Source organism: Macaca mulatta, chromosome 3, assembly GCF_049350105.2.
Source record: "Macaca mulatta isolate MMU2019108-1 chromosome 3, T2T-MMU8v2.0, whole genome shotgun sequence".
Classification (NCBI taxonomy): Eukaryota; Metazoa; Chordata; class Mammalia; order Primates; family Cercopithecidae; genus Macaca; species Macaca mulatta.
In genome coordinates this window covers 169826077-169847237 of record NC_133408.1, presented here as the reverse complement: position 1 = coordinate 169847237, position 21161 = coordinate 169826077, and the positions used below count along the sequence as shown (strand labels likewise).

Sequence of the window (21161 nt, the reverse complement as noted above, 5' to 3'; positions counted from 1 at the left end):
ACACCCTTATCAACCCACACAGGACTACTGCAGCAGCCTAGTTAATCTCACAGCCTTCGAATTGTTGCCATGCTTCCAGATTTTCCTATTCATCCTGCACATTCTCTTCAAATTCATCTTCCTAGAACACCTGTTTGATCATTTCATCCCCCTGATAAATTCCTTAGCCTGACATTTAAAGCTCCACACAATCTGGCCCCAACCTGGCCTCATGCACCTAAACCCTTGGCTCCAGCCAGTGCAGGCTGCTGCCTGCTTGCTGGGTTCTCTCTGTGCTGCTCCTCATCCTGATCACTCTCTGGGGATGCCCCCTCTCAATCTACTGTCTTCCCCTGCATTGAGCCTTCACTCTAATTAAACCTGCTATTTGGAGCTAGTCCTGACCACTCCAGATGGCAGTCATTTCTCCCCTTGAGCGATTAGATCTCTGCCCCTCCTTTGGCACTCAGCAGCTACATGAATGGATTCAGAAGTGACTTTTAGTCAAACAGTAGGTCCTCGTATCTTGTCTCATCCTTGCACAAGAACTGAGTTTCTTACTAGTCTGAGCTGTGCTGCTGTTCAAGTATACTTGTCAATGGTTAAAACTACTTTTGGGAAAGCCTCCTATATTAGCTTTCCTATATTAACTGTTCTCCTCCAAAGGACACCTTTTGATCCCTCCAAGCGCACTGGCTTTCCTTTTGTGGCTAGACCTAAGGAGGAAGCACTCCTGGGCCTGGACAGCTGCAGCAGGGGGACTGCTTGAAAAGTAAAGGTGTTAGGAAAATGATGAAACTCCTTCCAGTGCTTCTGGGGGTCTTCCTTAGTAACCTGGGGGTGAAGGCACTGCACTTATGTGCAACAGCACAACATTGTCCCAAATGCTGCAGGGACCAGTGGTGGAGGCCAGAAGGGATTGGCTGGCCTACCTGCCCTTCTGGGTGGCTTTAGTCACAGCTGTCCCTGAACCGTGGATGAGGTCAAAAGTCTTCAAGGACAAGCAGCACATGGCTGGGCTCTCTGGCAGGAAGGCTTCAGGGAAGGACCCATGCGGGGCTTTGTCTGCCCAGTTAGAATGAGAGGGCTTTGTACAATCAGCACCCATGCCTCTTGGACCCCAATGACACTGCCACATCTCACTGGGTAGGCCAGTAGCTTTTTGCTGGGTGTGCAGGGTTGTTAGGCGTTAGCTCCGAGCCACATTATAATTTGATCCCTGGATGTTCATCAGTAATAACATTTTCACACTGAACTGCATTGACCTGGGATGGGACAATTTATGAATTCTACAGAGGCGGCACCTCAGTGGGAGTTAGGAAGGAGAGTCTAACAGCAGGATGGGTGTGGAGAACAGCGCCGCAGCCCTGCCACCCCACAAGGGACAGCAGCAGCAACCCTGAGGATATTTCTTAGCAAATTTGCATGCAGAGAGTCCCAGGCACTACTGTGGATGAGATTTGTATGTAAATCCTTTTCTGCCCCAAACCAAAATATTTCAAAATCAATCTGGCTAGAAGAGCCACTGGCCTCAATGCATTGAGCATTCAGTGAGAGGACTAAGCTCTGTCATTAAATGGGGCAGGACAACTAGTCTTTCAGACTGATTATTTATTTATTTATTTATTTATTTATTTATTTGAGATGGAGCCTCGCTCTGTCACCCAGGCTGGAGTAAGGTGGTGTGATCTCGTCTCACTGCAACCTCTGCCTCCCAGGTTCAAGCAATTCTTGTGCCTCGGCCTCCTGAGTAGCTGGGATTACAGATGCCTGCCACCACACCCAGCTAATTTTGTGTTTTTTAATAGAGACGGGGTTTCACCATGTTGGCCAGGCTGGTCTCAAACTCCTGACCTCAAGCAGTCCACCTGCTGGAATTATAAGCATGGGCCACTGCACCCAGCCCTACACTGATTTCTGATAAAATAAGATGGGCTGGATGCAGTGGTTCACACCTATAATCCCAGCACTTTGGGAGGCTGAAGCAGGAGGATCACTTGAGCTCAGGAGTTGGAGACCAGCCTGGGCAACATAGTGAGACCCCATCTCTAAAAATAATAATAATAAGTGATAAGATACTCTTCATACCTAGAGGTAACTGAGAAACTCAAAGTGAAAATAATGAATGGACTGCTTTTAGGTGAAGGAAAAAAGAACAAATTAGTATAAAAGTAGGAAATGGCCCCTTTGGCACTGTAAAGCAACTGTCTTGTCCTTGGATCACACTGAGCTACAGATCTTCATGGCCTTGACACCAACCCACCCCAACTGTGCTAGCCCAGCTTTGCCTCCTGCTCCCTCTGTCCTTCCCTTCCCGAGACCTGGCCATTCATTCCCCAGTCATAGACAGTAGCACCCTTGTATCCTGAAGGCTGGGCTTTCTGGTATACCAAGAAAACACAGTCTCCTTCCTTTCCCATTTCTACACTTGAAGGAAAAAATAACAATCCTGAATCAGACTCTGCTTTCATGCACTGCATCCCATAGGAGGAAAGTTAGAAGGTGGTGATCAGCTCCACTGGGGGCAAACGTTGTTTTCTCAGGAGCAGCAGCCAGGCACGATTCTCTCCCAAACACATGCTGTGGAGATTGGAATCAGGCAGCTCTGTGATAGTTTTGGCCCAGAATACAGGCACCAGCTTAATGAGCTCCACCTCCAAAGAAAGGCCCCTTGTGTTCCTAGTGGGGAGGAGTGTCATCCACGGGACAGCCTAAGGAGTCCCCTGACTCGGGAAAGATTTGGCAGAGGGAAATCTGAACCTAAGCTGCCAGGCCCCAAACCTGTCGGTTTGAGAAGGTGTTACGTGACTTCCATCTCAAAATTAAATTCATTATGACACTCTGCTTCCAGTTGAATGGTCTGCATGAATTCTTTAAACAAAGCACCCCAAAACCACAATAACCATTTAGTACCTCTCTCTGTGGGCCAGAAATTCAGACAGGACACAGTGGGGATAGCTCCTCTCTGTTCCACAGTGTCTACAGGTTCACATGTCTGGCAGTTGATGCTAGCTACGGACTAGGAGCCTAACTGGAGATATTGGCAGAACACTTACACTTGGCCTCCACACAGGGCCTGGGCTTCCTCATAACGTGGTGGCTGAGTTACTAGGGCCAGTGTCCTGAGAAAGTGAGAGAGAGGCAGAAGCATATTGCCTTTTATTTATAACTTAGCTTTGGAAGTACCATGTTTCTTCCACTGCATTCTGTTGGTCAAGGCAGCTACAAAGAACTGCCCAATGTCAGAGGGAAGGAACATAGACCCTACCACTCAGTGGAGGAATGTGCCACATCACACCATGTCGGGTGGAACGTTTATTGGTGTGACCATTTTTGGAAAATACAATCTGCCATAATGTGCAGTGCCAAAATAAAAAAAGAAAAAATTAATGCTCTTTGTCTCATTGATCTCAGGAAAATTTATCTTATTCAACAGAAACAAATAGTTATGCCTAAAGGTGTCCGTCATGAGTGCTTATTCATTTATTTACCCATACATCCAATTTTTTTTTTTTTGAGACAGAATCTCACTCTGTTGCCCAGGCTGGAGTGCAGCGGCACAATTTCTGCTCACTGCAAACTCCGCCTCCTCGGTTCAAGCAATTCTTGTGTCTCAGCCTCCCGAATAGCTGGGATTACAGGCGCATGCCACCACACCAGGCTAATTTTTGTATTTTTAGTAGAGACAGGGTTTCACCATATTAGCCAGGCTGGTCTCGAACTCCTGGCCTCAAGTGATCCACCTCGGCCTCCCAAAGTGCTGGGATTACAGGCATGAGCCACCGCACCCAATCAATCCAATAAATATTAATTGAAGTATTTTGCCAGATGCTAGCAATACAAAGAAAACTTAAGATCTATCCTTCTTTCTTTCAAATAGCTTCCAGTCTATGATCGCTAAAAATAAAACCCATCCAAATGTCCAGTAATAAGATGGTTTAATAAATTCTATGTAGGCCGGGCACAGTGGCTCACGCCTATAATCCCAGCACTTTGGGAGGCCAAGGCAGGCGGATCACCTGAGGTCAGGAGTTCGAGACCAGCCTGGCTAATATGGTGAAACCCCCATCTCTACTGAAAATACAAAAATTAGCCAGGTGTGGTGGTGCACGCCTGTAATCCCAGCTACTCAGGAGGCTGAGCCAGGAGAATCGCTTGAACCTGGGAGATTGATGTTGCAGTGAGCCAAAATTGCACTATTGCACTCCAGCCTGGACAACAAGAGTGAAACTCTGTCTCAAAAAATATATAACAAATTATATGTAAACTCTAGGAGATACAATCTTGAGATGTTATCATCACTTAAGGACTTTCTTATTTTGACCTCTTTGAAAAGACTACGTGGAAAGATGGGGGAAATGTTGGATAGAAGTGAAAACAAATCGAAGTTGTATGTCTACTGTGATTACAATTATGTAAAAATATGCATGCATATCACCAAGGACTAGAAGAGAATATCCAAATGTGAACTCACTTGTTGAAGTGGGAATATGCATGATTGTCCTTACGTTTTCTTTTCTTTTTCTTTTTTTTTTTTTTTTTGAGGTACTTTTCAATGTATATTGCTTTTATAATTGAAAAGTTCCAGAAAAAATAATGTGGTGCAAACAAAATTGTATAGGTCAAAGGGAGAGAAAGTGCCGCTGGGTGGGAAGCTGGCCGGAGAGACTTCATTACAAAGGTGACATTTGGGCCAGGTGCAGTGGTGGCTCACACCTGTAATCCCAGCACTTTGGGAGGCCCGAGGTCACAAATTCGAGACCAGCCTGGCCAGCCAACATGGTGAAACCCCGACTCTACTAAAAAGACAAAAAAATTAGCTGGGCATGATGGCTCACGCCTGTAGTCACAGCTACTAGGGAGGCTGAGAGAGGAGAATCACTTGAACCCGGGAGGCAGAGGTTGCAGTGAGCTGAGATCGCACCACTGCACTCCAGCCTGAGTGACAGAGTGAGACTCCATCTCAAAAACAATAAAAAGGTGATATTTGGATTTCCGTAGGAGGAAGAAGCAGGCATCCAGACTCAAGACAGGAAAGGAAGAGATGTCTGTAGAAAACTGCAGAGAGGCCAGGCACAGTGGTTCACACCTGTAATCCCAGTACTTTGGGAGGTCAAGGCGGGCGGATCACCTGAGGTCGGGAGTTCGAGATCAGCGTGACGAATGTGGAGAAACCCCGTCTCTACTAAAAATACAAAAAAACTAGCTGTGCATGGTGGTGCATGCCTGTCATTCCAGCTACACGGGAGGCTGAGGCAGGAGAATCGCTTGAACTCAGGAGGCAGAGGTTGCGGTGAGCCGAGATCATGCCATTGCACTCCAGCCTGGGCAACAGGAGCGAAACTCTGTCTCAAAAAAAAAAAGAAAACTGCAAAGAATCCAAACTGAGATGGGTTTAGAGGAGCATGGGCAGACAGGACTGGAAGGAAGAGGGGGCTTCAGGTGCTGGACTCAGGATTTCTGACCTTACTCCGAGAGACTCTGGAGCCTTTTGAGTACAGCATTAACTGAAAGAGTGCTGAAGGAAGATGACCGACTGCAGTCCTGAAGAAGGGCAGAGCTGGAGCAGCTGAAGTTGGGGAGACCCACGAGGAGGCCCCTGCAGTCATCCAGGGCCTGGACTGCAGAGTTGGCAAAAAAAAAAAAAAAAAAAAAAGACTGGAGAGCATTTGTGGAAGACAAATGGTCACAACTTGGGAGCTCAGTGCGTGTATGTAGGTGACTGGGAAGAGGGTGGCACAAATACCAGCAATAGAGCAATGAGGAAGAGGAACCGGTTTGCAGCAGAAGAGAAATTTTAAACGGGTTGCATTTGAGCGGGTTTGGAACATCCACATGGAGATAACAACAGAGAGTTGGAAATGCAAGTCTGAACCTTAAGGAAGAAAGCTCTACTTTTGGCAGAAGAACTGGAACGTATCTCCTCTTCCTGGAGTGCCTTTCCCTCAACTGTCTCCTTTCCGGTCCTCAGTAAGGTCTCTGCTCAAGTATCCCTTCATGCCCTTTCCTACAATGGTGCCCGTGACACACACACACCACCGCCCTCGCCCTGCTCAGTTCTTCCTCTCTGCACCTACCTGAGATGTTGCTTATTACCTGCTCCCCTCCTCGAGCATCACCTTTAGAGTCGGTACACTAGTCTCAATTTCCTGTTTGAAAAACTGAACATTAAAAGGCAACCATGTCAAGAATATTCAAAATGAAGGCTGGGTGCAGTGGCTCAGGCCTGTAATCCCAACACTTTGGGAGGTGGAGGTAAGTGGATCGCTTGCACCCAGGAATTTGAAACCATTCTGGGCAACATGGCAAGAAGACCCGGTTGGGGTGGTGCCTGCCTGTAGTCCCAGCTACCAGGGAGGCTGAGGTGGGAGGATCGCTTGAGCCTCGGAGGTCAAGGCTGCAGTGAGCTGTGATGGTGCACTGCACGCCAGCTTGGGTGACACAGCAAGACTCTGTCCCCCCAAAAAAGATGAATCAATTAAGGAAGTGCATGGTGAGAGTTAGAGGTTTCAAGGGAACTGATGAGTCCTCCATCCGCAGCAGTGACCACACCCAGAGTCAGGTGGAGCCAAGGCTCTGTGGGCTTATTTAGACATCCCCTGCAGCGGCAGACTGCTGTTCTTGATTCATAGCCATCCTCTTCTTCCTCTGTGTTAATTCTTAGCTGGACACGGCGAGGATGGTCTCGAACTCCTGACCTCATGATCCACCCGCCTTGACCTCCCAAAGTGCTGGGATTACAGGCGTGAGCCACCGCACCCAGCCAATTGGTTCATCTTCTGTCCCTTTCCCAGGCACTGGAAATGAAAAGTTCAACATTTCCAAAACAGAGCAAAAACATTGCAGACACGTCCACAGTGCTGCTGGAGCAACCCTCTAAGTATTTTTAGCCAGCAACAATTAGGTAATTTGCAAGAGACCCGCAGCAAAATGAAAATGCAGGGGCCTCTGTTCAAGATAGCCACAGCAGGGCATTACACCTAGCACGGGGCTCTCCTCACGGCCCATGAGAGTGCAGCCTGCAGGCCTGTGAAGCCAGCTCTGAGGCCCACCCCACACCGCACGGACAGGCATGGTTTATAATATGAAGCACCCCATGTCAGTAGTGTTGGCTTTTCCAGCTGCTTCAAGTTTTCGGTGAGATTTTGTCCTCGTCACAGCTCAGAACAACTTAGAAGTGGTCTTGGAGATCAAATAGTTGGACTGTCTTGTTTCACACATGGCCCAGAAGCCCAGAGTGGGCCTGTGGGTGCCCGGGCCCTGCTGGTGCTGGGGTCCAAAGCCTTTCTAGAAGCATGGCCTAAGGACGCTGCCAGGAGGCCCCCTGGCGGCGCTGCAGGGGGCTTGTTTCCTCCTGGCTTTCCCCCTCAGGCTGGCTCCTCCAACCCTCCCTTGCACCTCCTGTTGCCTGCTTGGGTCAGACTCCTCTTCCAGCCTCTGGTCAAAGCGGAGACAAGAGGTCACGCCATTGGGAGGGTCACAGGAAGGCCTGATGGTGGTCTGACAAGGGAGAGCTGGGCCCCTGCGCTCTGATAATCCCTTCCACAGCCATCTCCGTGCTGAGGGCTGTGCCCCTTGGCACTGAGATGCATAGAGAGCTTACGGGAGGACTTCCTGGCTGGGCACAGCCTGCCAGCCAGGTGCCAAGGACACCCTGATGGGAGCACAGGACAGTCCTGGCGGAGGCTGGAGCAGGAGGTGACAGGCTGGGTCGTGGGGTTGCACAGAGCAGAGGCAGCAGCGAGGCCAGATGGCCTGGTCCCGGGGAATGGGCAGGCGCTGAGGTGTCAGATGGACACGCTTGTCCCTGAGGGCAGGCAGACGACGCGAAGCCAGGCAGAGGAGAGAGGTGGGATGAGCACGCGGGCAGCCAGTCACGCATGTGGTCCCCAGGCAGCTGCAGACACTGCGGGCCCTCCTGGACCTGGACTCCGGGCCGGGCTGCGCAGCTGGCACTGGGAAAGGTGCCAGGGCTCCTGCGGGGCCTCCCGAGGAGGGGCAGGGAGCCTGGCTCCTCATGGCCACCTGCTCCTGGCTGGAGCCCAGAGCCGGCTGGTATCAGCCTTGGGCCTGGCTCGCCTCCTGGCTTCTGACCAGACCTGGCCCTCCCCACCACCCACCAAGCCCCTGCCCGTCACCCCCCGTCCCCACCACACACTGAGGGGTTCTGGCTCCTGAGGTGCTGAGAGCTGTGAGCAAAGCAGAAGCAGTCAGGTCCCATGTCCCCTTCACACCCTGGCAGCACTGCCATGGCCTGGGACAGCCCCCAGGCGGAGCACACAGCCCAGGCCAAACACGCACCCGTGGAGAATCTGGAAGCCCAGGCATGAGAAGCTGCCTTTTTGTCTCACATGAAGACGCTGCAGGCCTGCCAGGGATGCCCCAAAGGCTCCAGGGCCACACCAACACAGCTGTCCCTGCCTCTCTGAGGACATGGAGGCCGATGACCACTAGTTTCCTGTAACATAGGGAGTTGTGGGCAAAAGAAACGCAACTGTTTCTCACCTGTTACCGTGGGCTCGAGAATTGTGAGGTGTTTGCCAAGTGGCCAGGGCATCAGCCCACGGTGCCTGGGTGCCCACAGCCCTTGACCAGCGGACTCTGTGGCCCCTTTCTAGAAGGTGCTTTGCAGAATTGACTGCCCCTCTCCTTCCTCCCCCACGCATCTCCCTGAGCTCTGGAGAGAGGGCCTGGCAGGGCTCAGGTGGAGGGAGGCAGGGTGGCCGTGGGCAGAGAGAGGGCCTGGGACCCACGAGACGATGGCAGGCCGAGGCCGGTGCCTCCCTGGAGCTGAGGGAGACCCACGGGCCCGCGAGGGGGCTCTGTGCCTAAACCCTGCCCTCCCCACGGGCCGCTGCTGTTGTGCGCCTGGACCGGGGCAGGAAGAGGGAGGAAGGTCAAAAATGGCCTCTCCTTCCTCCTTCCTCCCTCCTTCCGGTCCCGTGGCTGTTCAGGCACTGGCTCCACTGACTTTTCTGAGCTGCTGTTTGGAGCCAGGCGGTTCCCCGGTCCCAGCGCCAGGCCCAGCCTCTCCGCGGCTGCGCCCGTGGCCCCAGAGGCCGGGGAGGCTCACACCCCTATGGTGGTCACTTAGGTTTGCCGTTCTGCTGCCAGAAGCTTCTCTGCCCTGGCTGGGATGGGGAAGGAAGAGTCGGTGTGGTCTGGCCCCGGCCCGGGCCTCTGCCCGAGTGCGCCCCAGGGAGACCATGGCTGCCAGCGCACCAGGCCCTTCCCCGCCGGAGCCACTCCCCGTGGGGACCGCAGGCAGAGTCTGCTCGGGTAGCCCAGTGGCTGCCACCCCTGGCTGAACTCTTTTCTTGCCCGCATCCATGTTCTCCGTCTGCAAAACGAGATCAATAAGCCCTGGCTCGGAGTCAGGGGGCCTTAATCAGGGACCTCTGCTCCTCTGCACAGCACGGCCCGCAGGAGGCAAGGACGCAGTTTGTCTCTAATGGCGAAAACCGGCTGAGTGAGCCACTGTCAGCTGCTGCCCGCGCTGCCTGCCTGCGTGTGTGGCAAACGTGCACTGCCTGGAGTCACAGTTCCTAAGTCCCTGTCACAGACTCCCACCCAGGCCAGGGGGCAATGGGCCTCTGGTGGATCTGGGGAATGTGGGTGCAGTGTGTGGGTGTGGTGTGTGGTGCATGGTGTGTGTGTTTGTGTGGGGTGTATGTGGTTTGTGTAGGTGTGGGGTGTGTGGAGGGATGTGAGAGTGTATTTGTGTGGTGCATATGGTGTGTGCGATACATGTGTGGGGCTGTGTATATGGTGTGTGTGTTTCTGGTTTGTGGTGTATGTGGTTGTGTAGCTCTAATGTGTATGTGTGGTATATGGTGTGTGGGAGTTAGGGTGTATGGGTGAGTGTTGGATGGTGTTGGTGTGATTTGTGGTGTGTGTGGTTTGTGATATATATCTGTGGCTTGTGTGTGTGTGGTCTGCAGTGTGTGTGGCTTGTGGTGTGTGATGTGTATTTGTGTGGTGTGTGTTTGTTTTGTGGTATGTTTGTGTGGTTTGTGGTGTTTGTGTGTGATGTGTGTGTGGCTTGTGGTGTGTGTGTGAGGGGGTATGCTGTTTGTGGTGTTTCTGTGATGTGGATGGCTTCTGGTGTGTGGTGTGTGTGTTTGTGTGATGTGTGTGTCTTGTAGTGTGTGGTTTTTTATTTGTGGTGTGTGTGTTTGTGTGATGTGGTATATGTGGCTTGTGGTGTGTGTGATGTGTGTGTGGCTTCTGTGTGGTTTGTAGTCTGTGGTGTATGTGGCTTATGATGTGTGTATGATGTGGCATGTGTGGCTTGTGTTATGTGTGGCTTGTGGTGTGTGTGATGTGTGTGGCTTGTGTGTCGTTTGTGGTCTGTGGTTGTGTGTCGTTTGTGGTCTGTGGTATGTCTGTGTGATGTGTGTGTGATGTGTGTGTGACTTATGGTCTGTGGTGTGTGTGTGTGTGAGATGTGTGTGTGGCTTGTGTGTGTGATGTGTGTGTGATATGTGTGTGTGACTTGTGGTGTGTGTGATGTGTGTGTGGGGCTTGTGGTGTGTGTGGTTTGTGTGTTTGTGTGATGTGTGAATGTGGTTTGTAGTGTTTGTGTGGTATGTGTGATGTGGCATGTGTGTTTGTGTGAGGTGGGGTGTGTGACCCGTGGAGTGTATGTGATGTGTATGTGGCCTGTGGTATGTGTGATGTGTGTGTGGCCTGTGGTGTGTGTGGTCTGTGGCATGTGTGTGTGGTGTGTGTGGCCTGTGGCATGTATGTGTGGTGTGGTGTGTGTGGCCTGTAGCATGTGTGTGTGGTGTGGTGTGTGTGGCCTGTGGCGTGTTTGTGTGATATGATGCAGTGTGGCTTGTGCCTGGCACTGCCCTGGGGCGGAGGTCCCTAAGGGAAACCTGATGTACAGTACTTCCTAGGGTTCTGCAGGGAAGGGCCTTGGTGCCTTCCTAAGAACAATAAGAGCAATTTTCTTAGAAGTGTGGTTTCGAGGCCGGGCTCTGTGGCTCTCGCCTGTAATCCCAGCACTTTGGGAGGCCAATGTGGGCAGATCACCTGAGGTCAGGAGTTTGAGACCAGTCTGGCCAACATGGTGAAACGCCATCTCTACTAAAAATATGAAAATTAGCCCGGTGTGGTGGCGTGTGCCTGTAATCCCAGCTACTAGGGAGGCTGAGAGAGGAGAATCGCTTGAACCCGGGAGGCAGAAGTTGCAGTGAGCCAAGATCATGCCATTGCACTCCAGCCTGGGTGATGAGAGTGAAACTGTCTCAACAAAAAAAAAAAAAAAAAAAAAAAAGAAAGAAAAGAAGAAGTGTGGTTTTGGCTGAGCACAGTGGCTCACACCTGTAATCCCAGCACTGTGGGAGGCCAAGGCAGGCAGATCACTTGAGGCCAGGAGTTCGAGACCAGCGTGGCCAACATGTTGAAACCCCATCTCTACTAAAAATACAAAATTAGCCGGGCGTGGTGGTGGGCACCTGTTATCCCAGCTACTCGGGAGACTGCGACAGAAGAATCACTTGAACCCAGGAAGCAGAGGCTGCAGTGAGCGGAGATCACACCACTGCACTCCAGCCTGGGAGACAGAGAGACACTCAAAAAAAAAAAAAAAAAAGTGTGATTTCAGTCCCTCTTACAGCACAGCTACCTGTGGCCCTTCCTTAAAGTGCAGGTCTGGGCCCACGCTGATTTACTGAATCAGAACCTGTAGGCCTGGGGCCTCCTAACCTGCCCTTTTTAGCAAACTTTCCCAGTAACTGCAGCTGGTGAGTTCACACAGCACAACCTCGGGGAGCCACGGCCCGGTCTTCCTCAGTACCTGCTGAGGCGCCTTTCCAGGGTGGTGGGGCCCTGCAGTTTACTTGGTAGCAAACGTCTCCCAGGGTCGCAGTTGTTCTTGCATGCTAGTGTTCTTGAACATTTAATGTCACCTCTGATTAGCCCCCTCAGCCCCACTGCACTGTGCCCATTCGAAGCCTTCTGGTTTAAGTAGCGTGAATATCAGAACCACTGGGTGCGTTTTGTTCTCAGGCCATTTCGTGGGTAGATTTGTGTTTTCTCACCATTTTAATAATATCCTTGAGAGCAGACACATTTCCTGTTTTTGTTTCCTTTTTGCTCCCCAGGGTCTAATGTGTGTTCCGTACACAGCCCATGCCCAACTGCGGGCAGAAATGAAATGGCGACAACCTGGAGAGACTCTTAAGAGCCCATGGGAGTTCCTGGAGTCAAGGCCGAGCCCCTCGCTGCAGTGGTCCCACACCTGCGGCTACGTCTTCCACACCCACACCTGCCTGGGGTGACCGCCTCCCCCCACCTCACTAGATGAACATGAGGAGGAGGGCTGAGCTCCTCCTGGCAGACCCGGAGCAGAAATGGGCGCAGCCGAGGCTGCGGGGCAGGTGGCGGCAGCAGGCAGAGCACCCACCTCTCCATCTGCTTGACTGACCGTGAAGTGGGACAGGCGCCAGCCTGAGCCAGTCACCTCCCCCCGTCACCTCGCCAGGTCTCTGTGCTCAGCCCTTTGCAGCCACCACCCCCGCAGCCTCCTCCTCTAGCCCAGCAAGACTGAGAGTGCCCTTCTGCAGGGAGAGGGCCTCACTGCTGGTCCCCGGGCAGCAGGATCTGGGAAGGGGACAGCACATCTTCGATGCCGCTTTCCATAATGGTGTGCCCAGCTGCCCCTCGGGAAGCAGGAGGCTTTGAGGACTTGCAGGATCAAACGTCTTCACAGGGCTTTAGTCTCTCCACCCACAAGCTGAGTCCAATTTTAATTGAAGCCTATGAAGTGCACGGTCCTACAGAAACCATTACAAGAACCTTCTGGAAAAACAGAGGCAATACTCCCTGTAGGAAGGAGGATGAAAGTACTCATGGCTTGCCAAGCCCTCTGGGCAATAGGTCCCAGGGTACCCAGCAGACGGCTTCACCATCTCAGGTCTCTCCCAAACCTGATCTCATTATAAGAAAACCAAAAGGGTCATATTATTTGGCTCCCATCTGGTCTCTGGAAATTTCAAAACTTTAATCAGTAAAACGTTAAAAAACAATTAGGCCAGGCTCAGTGGCTCACACCTGTAATCCCAACACTTTGGGAGGCCGAGGTGGGTGTATCACCTGAGGTCAGGAGTTCAAGACCAGCCTGGCCAACATGGTGAAACCCCTTCTCTACTAAAAATACAAAAATTAGCTGGGCACACTGGTGCACGCGTGTAATCTCAGCTACTCGGAAGGCTGAGGCAACAGAATTGCTTAAACCCAGGAGGTGCAGGTTGCAATGAGTTAAGATGGTGCCATTGCACTCCAGCCTGGCGACAGAGCGAGACTCCTTCTCAAAAAAAAATTAAATAACTTTACAATAACAAGGAAGCCACCAGCTGGCCCTTCCTGTGATCTTGCCAGACTGGATGGGAAAGGGATGACACCATCTGGGCCTGACTTTCCTCCCAGGGAAGAGTGAGCAATTCCACCATTCGAGGACCCAAGTTTAAAAAAAAAAAAAAAAAAAGGCTTTCCAAATGAGGAAGAGTTATGCCCCTAAGCAGCTTAGGTTTAAAATATTGTTTGCTTCCTGCAGCCCACTGCCGCCGCCCCAAGCCAGCCCTCTGTTCCCTATTCCAGGCCAAACATTACGACGCAGCATCTTCAGGAAGGGCTGGCAGGTCAAGGTACCACAGGAGGCCCCCAGTGCAGAAATGTGCAGGAGTCTGGGAGCAGGAGATAAATTACGCTGGCGGAAAACAAAAAAAAAAGGGGGGAGTGGGGAGGTCTAATTCTTCCTACAAGCCCAAGTATATGATTTACACTTCTTCTTCCTGGAGCCACCTTGCTGTTACCAGGGACAGCCTAAACCTAAGTCTCTAGTGGAAAGGCGGGGAAGAGGCACACTGCCCATGGTGACATTCAAGCAGAGGAGAGAGCTTTGGTGGCTCATGCTGGCTGTCCCTTTTTCAAGGAGCCACTGAAAGGGAGACTAGGCTTCTGGAGCCAGGAGGGCAGTGCCTCCACGGAAGGTTCCCATACATTCTCTTGCAGTGGTGGAGTGGCCGCTGCCCCATCTGGTGTGGCCCTGGGAAAAAGAGGCCAAGGCGGGCGGGAAGACTGGACAGGGCGGCAGAGTGGAAACCACAGCTGGGGCTTGGGCTCCGCTCTTGGAAGCACACCGAGGGAGCAGCTGGGCTCTTGTGCCCCAAGAGGGCTGTTGAGGAGGAGGCTGTTGGAGGTAGATCGCCCCACTGAAGGGCTCGCTGGCAGCCTTGAGCCACTAGGCTGGCTCCCCTTACACCCTGCTGCCCGCCTCAGATTCCTATGGAAGCTCCTCAGCCGTGGAAGCTTCACCCTGGGTACTGGTTGGGTGTCACACGCAGGCCCCAGGGGTCATCGGCCTCTTGGGCACCGGTGCCCTTCCTGAAGGGACTAGCTGTCATCCTACCAGGGAGCAATCCTGACTACAAAGGCTGGGGAGGCCAAACTGGTGGGAAGAGGTGGTGTTGAGGAGACAGCCTGCTCCTCGAAGGGTGAGAAGAGCGCCCTGGGAAACGCCCCTCGGCAGCGAGGGCTGGAGGCGCCTGGGTGGGTGGTGCCGCTCAGGAGGCTGGCACCACGGCTCCTTTCAGGCTGTTAAATGTGGCATCAGTGGCCCCTGGGCTATCTAATCAGACACCTACCATTGGTCTGGCACTCTCCTGGTCACCCTGACTTTATCCTTGTGCTTGATTTGCACAACCTTTTGAGGGTGGATTTTCTCTTTGGTGAGCAGGTAGGCAAAGACCAAAATATTTTTTTTTCTTTTTTTTTTTTTTTTTGAGACAGGGCCTCACTCCGTTGCCCACACTGAAGTGCAGTGGCGTCATCTCAGCTCATCGCAGCCTCTGCCTCCCAGGCTCAAGCAATCCTCCCGCCTCAGCCCCCTAGCAGCTGGGATTACAGGAGCATACCACTGTACCCAGCTAATTTTTATGTTTTTTTTGTAGAGATGGGTCTTTGCCATGTTGCCCAGGCTGCTCTTGAACTCCTGGGCTCAAGTGATCCGCCTGCCTCAGCCTCCCAAGTGCTGGGATTACAGGCGCGAGTCACCGCACCAGGCCAGAATATGACATTTCTAAGCAGAATTGCTGAGACCCAAACCCGAGTACTGTTTAAAGTCAAGGAGGCTTTTCTGCAGAGCTCGTGCAGCTAAAGCACCTGGCCAAGTGTGTGCATCCAGGTGTGCGTGTGTCACCAGAATCCGCTCTGCCTTGCTGCTTTGTTCTCTTTAGGGCAGGCTGTCCCCAGGCAGAAGTCACAGGGCTCCCATCAGCTCCAGGCTCAGAGCCTTAGGTCAGCAACCCCAGGAGAAAGCATCTGAGTCTTCTCTTTAGGTCTCGCTCATGTCACCCAGGCTGGAGTGCAGTGGAGTGATCTTGGCTCACTGCAGCCTTGACCTCTCAGGCTCAAGTGATTCTCCCACCTCAGCCTCCCAAGTAGCTGGGATTACAGGAGTGCACCACCAGGCCCAGCAAACTCTTTTGTATTTTTTTTTATAGAGATGGGGTATCACCATGTTACCCAGGCTGGCTTCGAACTCCTGGGCTCAAATGATCCGCCAGCATGTCTCCCTAAGTGCTGGGTGTGAGCCACCGGACCCTTTTTCAGTTCTTTAGGAAAAAGTATAGTGGGCAGGGTGCAGTGACTCATGCCTGTAATTCCAGCACTTTGGGAGGCCGAGTTGGGCAGATTACCAGAGATCAGGACTTCAAGACCAGCTTGGCCAACATGGTGAAACCCCATTTCTACTAAAAATACAAAAAAAAAAAAAATTAGCCGGGCATGGTGGCAGGCGCCTGTAATCCCAGCTACTCGGGAGGCTGAGGCAGGAGAATCGTTTGAACCCAGGAGGGGGAGGTTGCATTGAGCCAAGATTGCACCACTGCACTCCATCCTGGGCGACAGAGCAAGACTCTGTCTCAATTTACAAAAAAAAAAAAAAAAAAGGAAGAAAAAAGAAAAGGAAGAAAAAGAAATAGTGATTGACATAGAGAATACGCTTGCACCTACTGAGATGCGTCACATCTTCGCATTCTGCCCCGAGCCTGTGTATAAAAAAAGGTTAGAAAAACATAGGAACATTAAGAACAAAGACGCTCAAGTTGACTCTTTCCATGAGGCCCCACTGTCTGAGTTCCCCAGGGCTACAAAAACAAAGTATCACACACTGAGTGACTCAACCAAGAGAGATGTCTTATTTCACAGTTCAGGGCTCTGGCCGTTGAGGTAAAGGTGCCAGCAGAGTGGACTGTGCGGGAGAATCTGCCATACTTCTCTCCTGGCTCTGGTGGTCTAGTGGCAAGCCTTGGTGTTTCTCGGCTTATAGACAGACCTGCAGCCAGATCTCTGCCTTCATCTTCACGTGGTATTCTGTGTGTGTGTCTTGGTTCAAATTTCCCCTTTTCATAAGGACACCAGTCGTATTAGATTAAGGCCTATTCTAATAACCTCATTTTGTTGTTTTTTGTTTGTTTGTTTGTTTTTTTGAGACAGAGTCTTGCTGTGTTGCCCAGGCTGGAGTACAGTGGCACAATCTCAGCTCACTGCAACCTCTGCCTCCCAGGTTCAAGCAATTCTTCTGCCTCAGCCTCCCAAGTGGCAGGGATCACAGGCACGCACCACCACGCCTGGCTAATTTTTGTATTTTTAGTAGAGACGGGTTTTCACCATGTTGGCCAGGTTGGTCTTGAACTCCTGACCTCGGGTGATCCGCCCGCCTTGGCCTCCCAAAGTGCAGGGATTATAGGCATGAACCTCACTTTAATTTACCTCTGTAAAGAGCCTATTTCCAAATAAGGTTACATTCTGAGGTTCTGTAGGCTAGAATTCCAACATATATGTTTTCTGGGGGAATGTGGAGGGGGACACAATTCAATCCATAGCATCCACTAAGGACACAGCCCTGCCCTGCCATGTGGCAGCTGATTGGAGTGGTATTGCTATGAAACAGGGAGGGCTGTGTTTATAACCAGTCCAGGCATTGACTGTATTCACAAGTGGACTGCAGTTCACACCTGGATCTCCCATTAGAGCAACCTGTCAGTGGCTTGCTTGGTTAGACACATTTTCCAGGTGTCACAGGACAATTCAACATGTGGCAGGTCAGCTTTTGCTCTGCGGTTACAGACAAGCCCCCAGCAGTCACGTCCCAAGGCTCTTCGGGAGACCTGGGCGCACCAAGAGCTTTTCACTTTCTGGTTTTGTCTCTGTGCCAATGAGCCCACGCCTGACATTCCACCGGTGTAATTCCAAGAAGAATTCTCTCAAGATCGATTGCCCAAAACATACTTACTGTCTGACACAGCCATTTGTATTCCTTTTAGAGTCCTTTCTTGCATTGCTGACTTCAAGAAAGCTAATTAATTATTTGAGACACTGCTATTAAATTGACATAGTGATTAATCTGATAATCCTTTTTATGAAATTACCTCTGAAATGCTAACTTTTCATCTTTTGAAACTCACTGTGTAAATTACTCTGAAGATTACATTGTACCAGCTTTCGGCTCTGTAAATCTTAATGGCAGTTTTTCGCCAAAAGCAATAAAAGCTGTCCTGAATTTATCAGGTCAATCAGGAAAGAGGCAGGCGGGCAGGAAATTGAAGGTGACTCACTCTGCAAGTGGGGGTTTCGACGGATGGAACTGTGAAAACCTGTTGTTGCTGGTTACACACAGCGAGGAACAGGAAGCAGAAAGGCACACGGAGCCCCCAGTGCAGGTGTCAGGGCTGCCTGTCTGAGAGAAGCACTAATGTGGTTCTAAGAGGGTCTTCTCCCCTCTTTCCTCTCCCCCAGCCCCTCCCAATGCGCTGCCAGGCTGAGCCCATTGGTAGTGGTGGAGGCCTCCAGCACATCCCACTTGGGCTGAACCCACAGAGAGCTGCCTCATTGCCACTGCCCCTGCACAATCCCCAGAGTCCTTGGCGTGGGGTAGGGGCAGGGAGCACACCTGGGCTATTGCCCTCCACCCTGCTTTTCCCAGTGGGCAGAGTCTTGGCCGCAGGATGAATTTAATTTCTCCAATTGTGCTAGCAGTTTTCATGTAGAAGGACTCTTTTTTTTTTTCCTCTTTGAGACAGAGTCTCTCTGTGTCACCCAGTCTGAAGTGCAGTGGCCTGATCTCGGCTCACTGCAACCTCTGCCTCCCGGGTTCAATCAGTTCTCCTGCCTCAACCTCCAAGTAGCTGGAATTACAGGCGTGCACCACCACACCTGGCTAATTTTTTTTTTTTTTTTGGTAGTTTTAGTAGAGGTGGGGTTTTGTCATGTTGGCTAGGCTGGTCTTGAACTCCTGACTCAAGTGATCCACCCACCTCGGCCTCCCAAAGTGCTGGGATGACAGGCGTGAACCACCTCACCGGGTCGATGTAGGAAGACTCTTAAAGCCTGGCTGGGGCTACTGGGCCTGGTGGAAGTAGCAGCCTCCACCTTCGTTATTTTTTTAAGGCCAGTCTGTTTTTCTTTTTAGTTGTAACCCCTGTACCTCACATTGTGTGCCTCACCAGGAGTGCGTTTCACCACTCTGCCAGCCTCTTCTAAGGCCACAGCACACTTCGCACTTGTTGGAAGGGGAACTGGGGAAGGACACAGCCTACTGACCCCATGGCCCCATTTATCCCTCCATCCGCCCCTCCATCTGATAGTGTACACTGAGCACCTACTATGTGCTAGGCTCTGAAAAATACAGACAGAACAAGAACAAGGCAGAGACGATTCCAGTTCTCATGGCACTTCCATTCTAACGGAGAAAGTCCAGCAATAAACAGCGTGCCTACTAAACAAGATGGTGCTCCATTCTTTGGGAAGAGGACGGGGAGCGGAGAGTCCTGAGCAGAGGGGAGAGCAGACAGTTTTAACAAGAGAGGGCAGGAAAGCCCTTGCTGCCTCACTTGCCTCACCCTAGCCCCAGCTCTGCCTCAGTGAGAAGGCCACATTAAAAAACTGAAGAAGGCCAGGCATGGAGCCACATGGATACTGGAGGAGGAGACTTCCAGAAAGAGGGAGCACGCCTGACCGCTCAAGGAGCAGCAAGGAAGCCACCGTGGCTGGTCAAGAGGAAGCAAAGGCACAGTGGTAGGAGTTGAGGCCAGAGAAGTTTGGACTGTGCGGGCCCTGGAGAGAGCTGGGTAAATGGGGTATTTCAGGGTGTTCTGCAGGCGAAAGCAGGCCCTCCCACCCTCAGTTCTCTTCTGTCTCTGGGCAGTCCACAAGCACCTGAGGGCCCCTGTGAGAAGAGGCCTGGGTTTTCCGGGCCTGGAAGCTCCACTGCCAGAAGCATTCACCCCCTGGCCCAGCGAAACCAAGGTCAGAGGGCACCTCCACCCAGGTCCCCACAGGCGCCCCTGCCGCTGCTTCACTGGGCTGAAGCTACCCGCATTCATTCAGCTTTGCCAGGGCAGGATGCTTACCCTCTACCACCTCTCTCTGTGCCGTTTTCTCCTATCCCTGGGCACGCAGGTGAAAGCGAAATGAGGAGAGACCCGCCCCACACCTGAGTGGCCAGGCTGACTCCTGTGGTGGAACGAGTTTTTAATGAATCCGGAAGAACTGCCCAATTCCACACCTCACTGCAGTCTCTTCACGTTGCTACAGAGGGAAGACCTGGAATGTGGCAGGGCTGTGGTCAGCGAGGGCTTCGGTCAGCAGCTGGAGAGTGCCGTGGTGACATGGTGACAGTCCTTGGCCCCCAGGAGGGGCAGGGCCACCCCTCTGGGACCCCCAGCCCTAGAATCCTATGCATGACTCTGCTGTCCCATCACAGTCACAGCTGCAGCAAGGATGCCTTTCCACAGCCACACTCCCACGCTGGGGTCAACCTTCCTCCCAGGGGGAGCAGGGTGGAGCGGGAGCTGGTCCTCCCAGCATACTGCAGCCGGACAACAGTGGCCTGTTTCAGGTGACACCTGTCTTTGGGCCCAGATCCCACCTCTGTGGTTGTCCCCGGGCTAAGCTGCCCCCTGGAAGGGTTTTCTGGAAAGGACCAGGGAGGTGTGGATTTCGGAAGCTCTGAGCGCTCTGGCACCTCTTTTCTGCTCCCTGGGTTGAGTGGTCAGAAGAGGGTGTGCGCTTGCATTTTCGGTGTGACCCCTGGCCTTATGTGTCTCTGTGTCCCCAGGCCCCTGCTCAATTCTCCACCGAGGGTGCCTGACCCCTCTCCTTTTCCCTCCATCCCCTACTTCTGAACGCACCCCACCGTGTGCATGGAAGGGTCCTTCCTCCCTGTGGCTTTTCCAGGGAGCCTTTTCTTCTCCCCGAAGCCACCCCCGCACATCCCGGAGAACCACAGCGCCTGCCCTCTGGGCTCTGGGTTGCCATGGAAACAGAGCCGTCTTTCCTCCTCCCTCCTGTTTACCTTGGTCAGGGACTGCGGCAAAAACCAGCCCGTCGCTGAAGGAGAGGGAGAGCAGTGGGCGGGGGAGCAGGGAGGGAGCCAACCCGCTCCAAACCAGATCATTCCGGTTTAGAGCGGCTTTCCCTCCGGTCCTAGGAGCCTCTCCCGCAAGCCGCGCTGGGCTGCGCAGAGAGGCCCTGGGTCGAGCTGACTTTAGTGGGGAGGGCCTGAGACCTCCCTGGCCAGGGCCCCCTCCCCTGTTCCGTCCGACCTCCATGCGTCCCTCCTGCCAGTGCTGGCGCTAGCGGGGCCTGGGGCGCTGTCCCTGATTGCTGGCTGTTCCCCAAACAGGGGCGCCCTGCTGGGGCGGGGGTCATGGGAGCAGAAGTGTCCCGGCCCCAAGGTGCTTTCGCCCTGCTGGGAACTCCGCGCACTCTCCTGCGGCAGCTACAGGGATGCTCTGTGTGGCTCTGGCTTAAAACTTCCCGCTGCGTTTAGAGAAGCCAAACCCTTCGTCCCAGCCCCTGATGATCTGTGCGGGGCCGCCTCTTCCCCGGGGATTGCCCTGGCTCCCACCACCAGGCTTCTTCCCCTTGCAGAAGACACCAGAAGCTGGGTTTTGTCCCTGCCCTGAACAGTATGGTCACACTTTCTAACTCCCCGTGCACACCGGGCAGGAGGCTTTCCTTGTTTCTAGGCCACACTGCTCCTAGTCCCCCTCCATGGGCCACTGTGGTCATCTTGCTCGTTTGCTGTGGTCTGATCGATCGCCTCCTCCCCTATGGAAGCTTCCCGAAGGCAGGGCCCGCTCCCGCAGCACCCCAGCACCAACGGCACGTGC

At 52.6% G+C, this 21161-nt stretch overlaps 1 long non-coding RNA gene across 1 annotated transcript; it reads right to left on the bottom strand.

The window, feature by feature from the left end:
• Positions 1-19501: 19501 nt before the first annotated feature.
• On the bottom strand, positions 19502-20383 carry LOC144339940 (uncharacterized). Its single transcript, XR_013415551.1, has 2 exons — positions 20342-20383; positions 19502-19959 (listed from the first exon to the last, which is right to left on the bottom strand). It is a non-coding gene; the product is annotated as an uncharacterized LOC144339940 (long non-coding RNA).
• Positions 20384-21161: the final 778 nt, after the last annotated feature.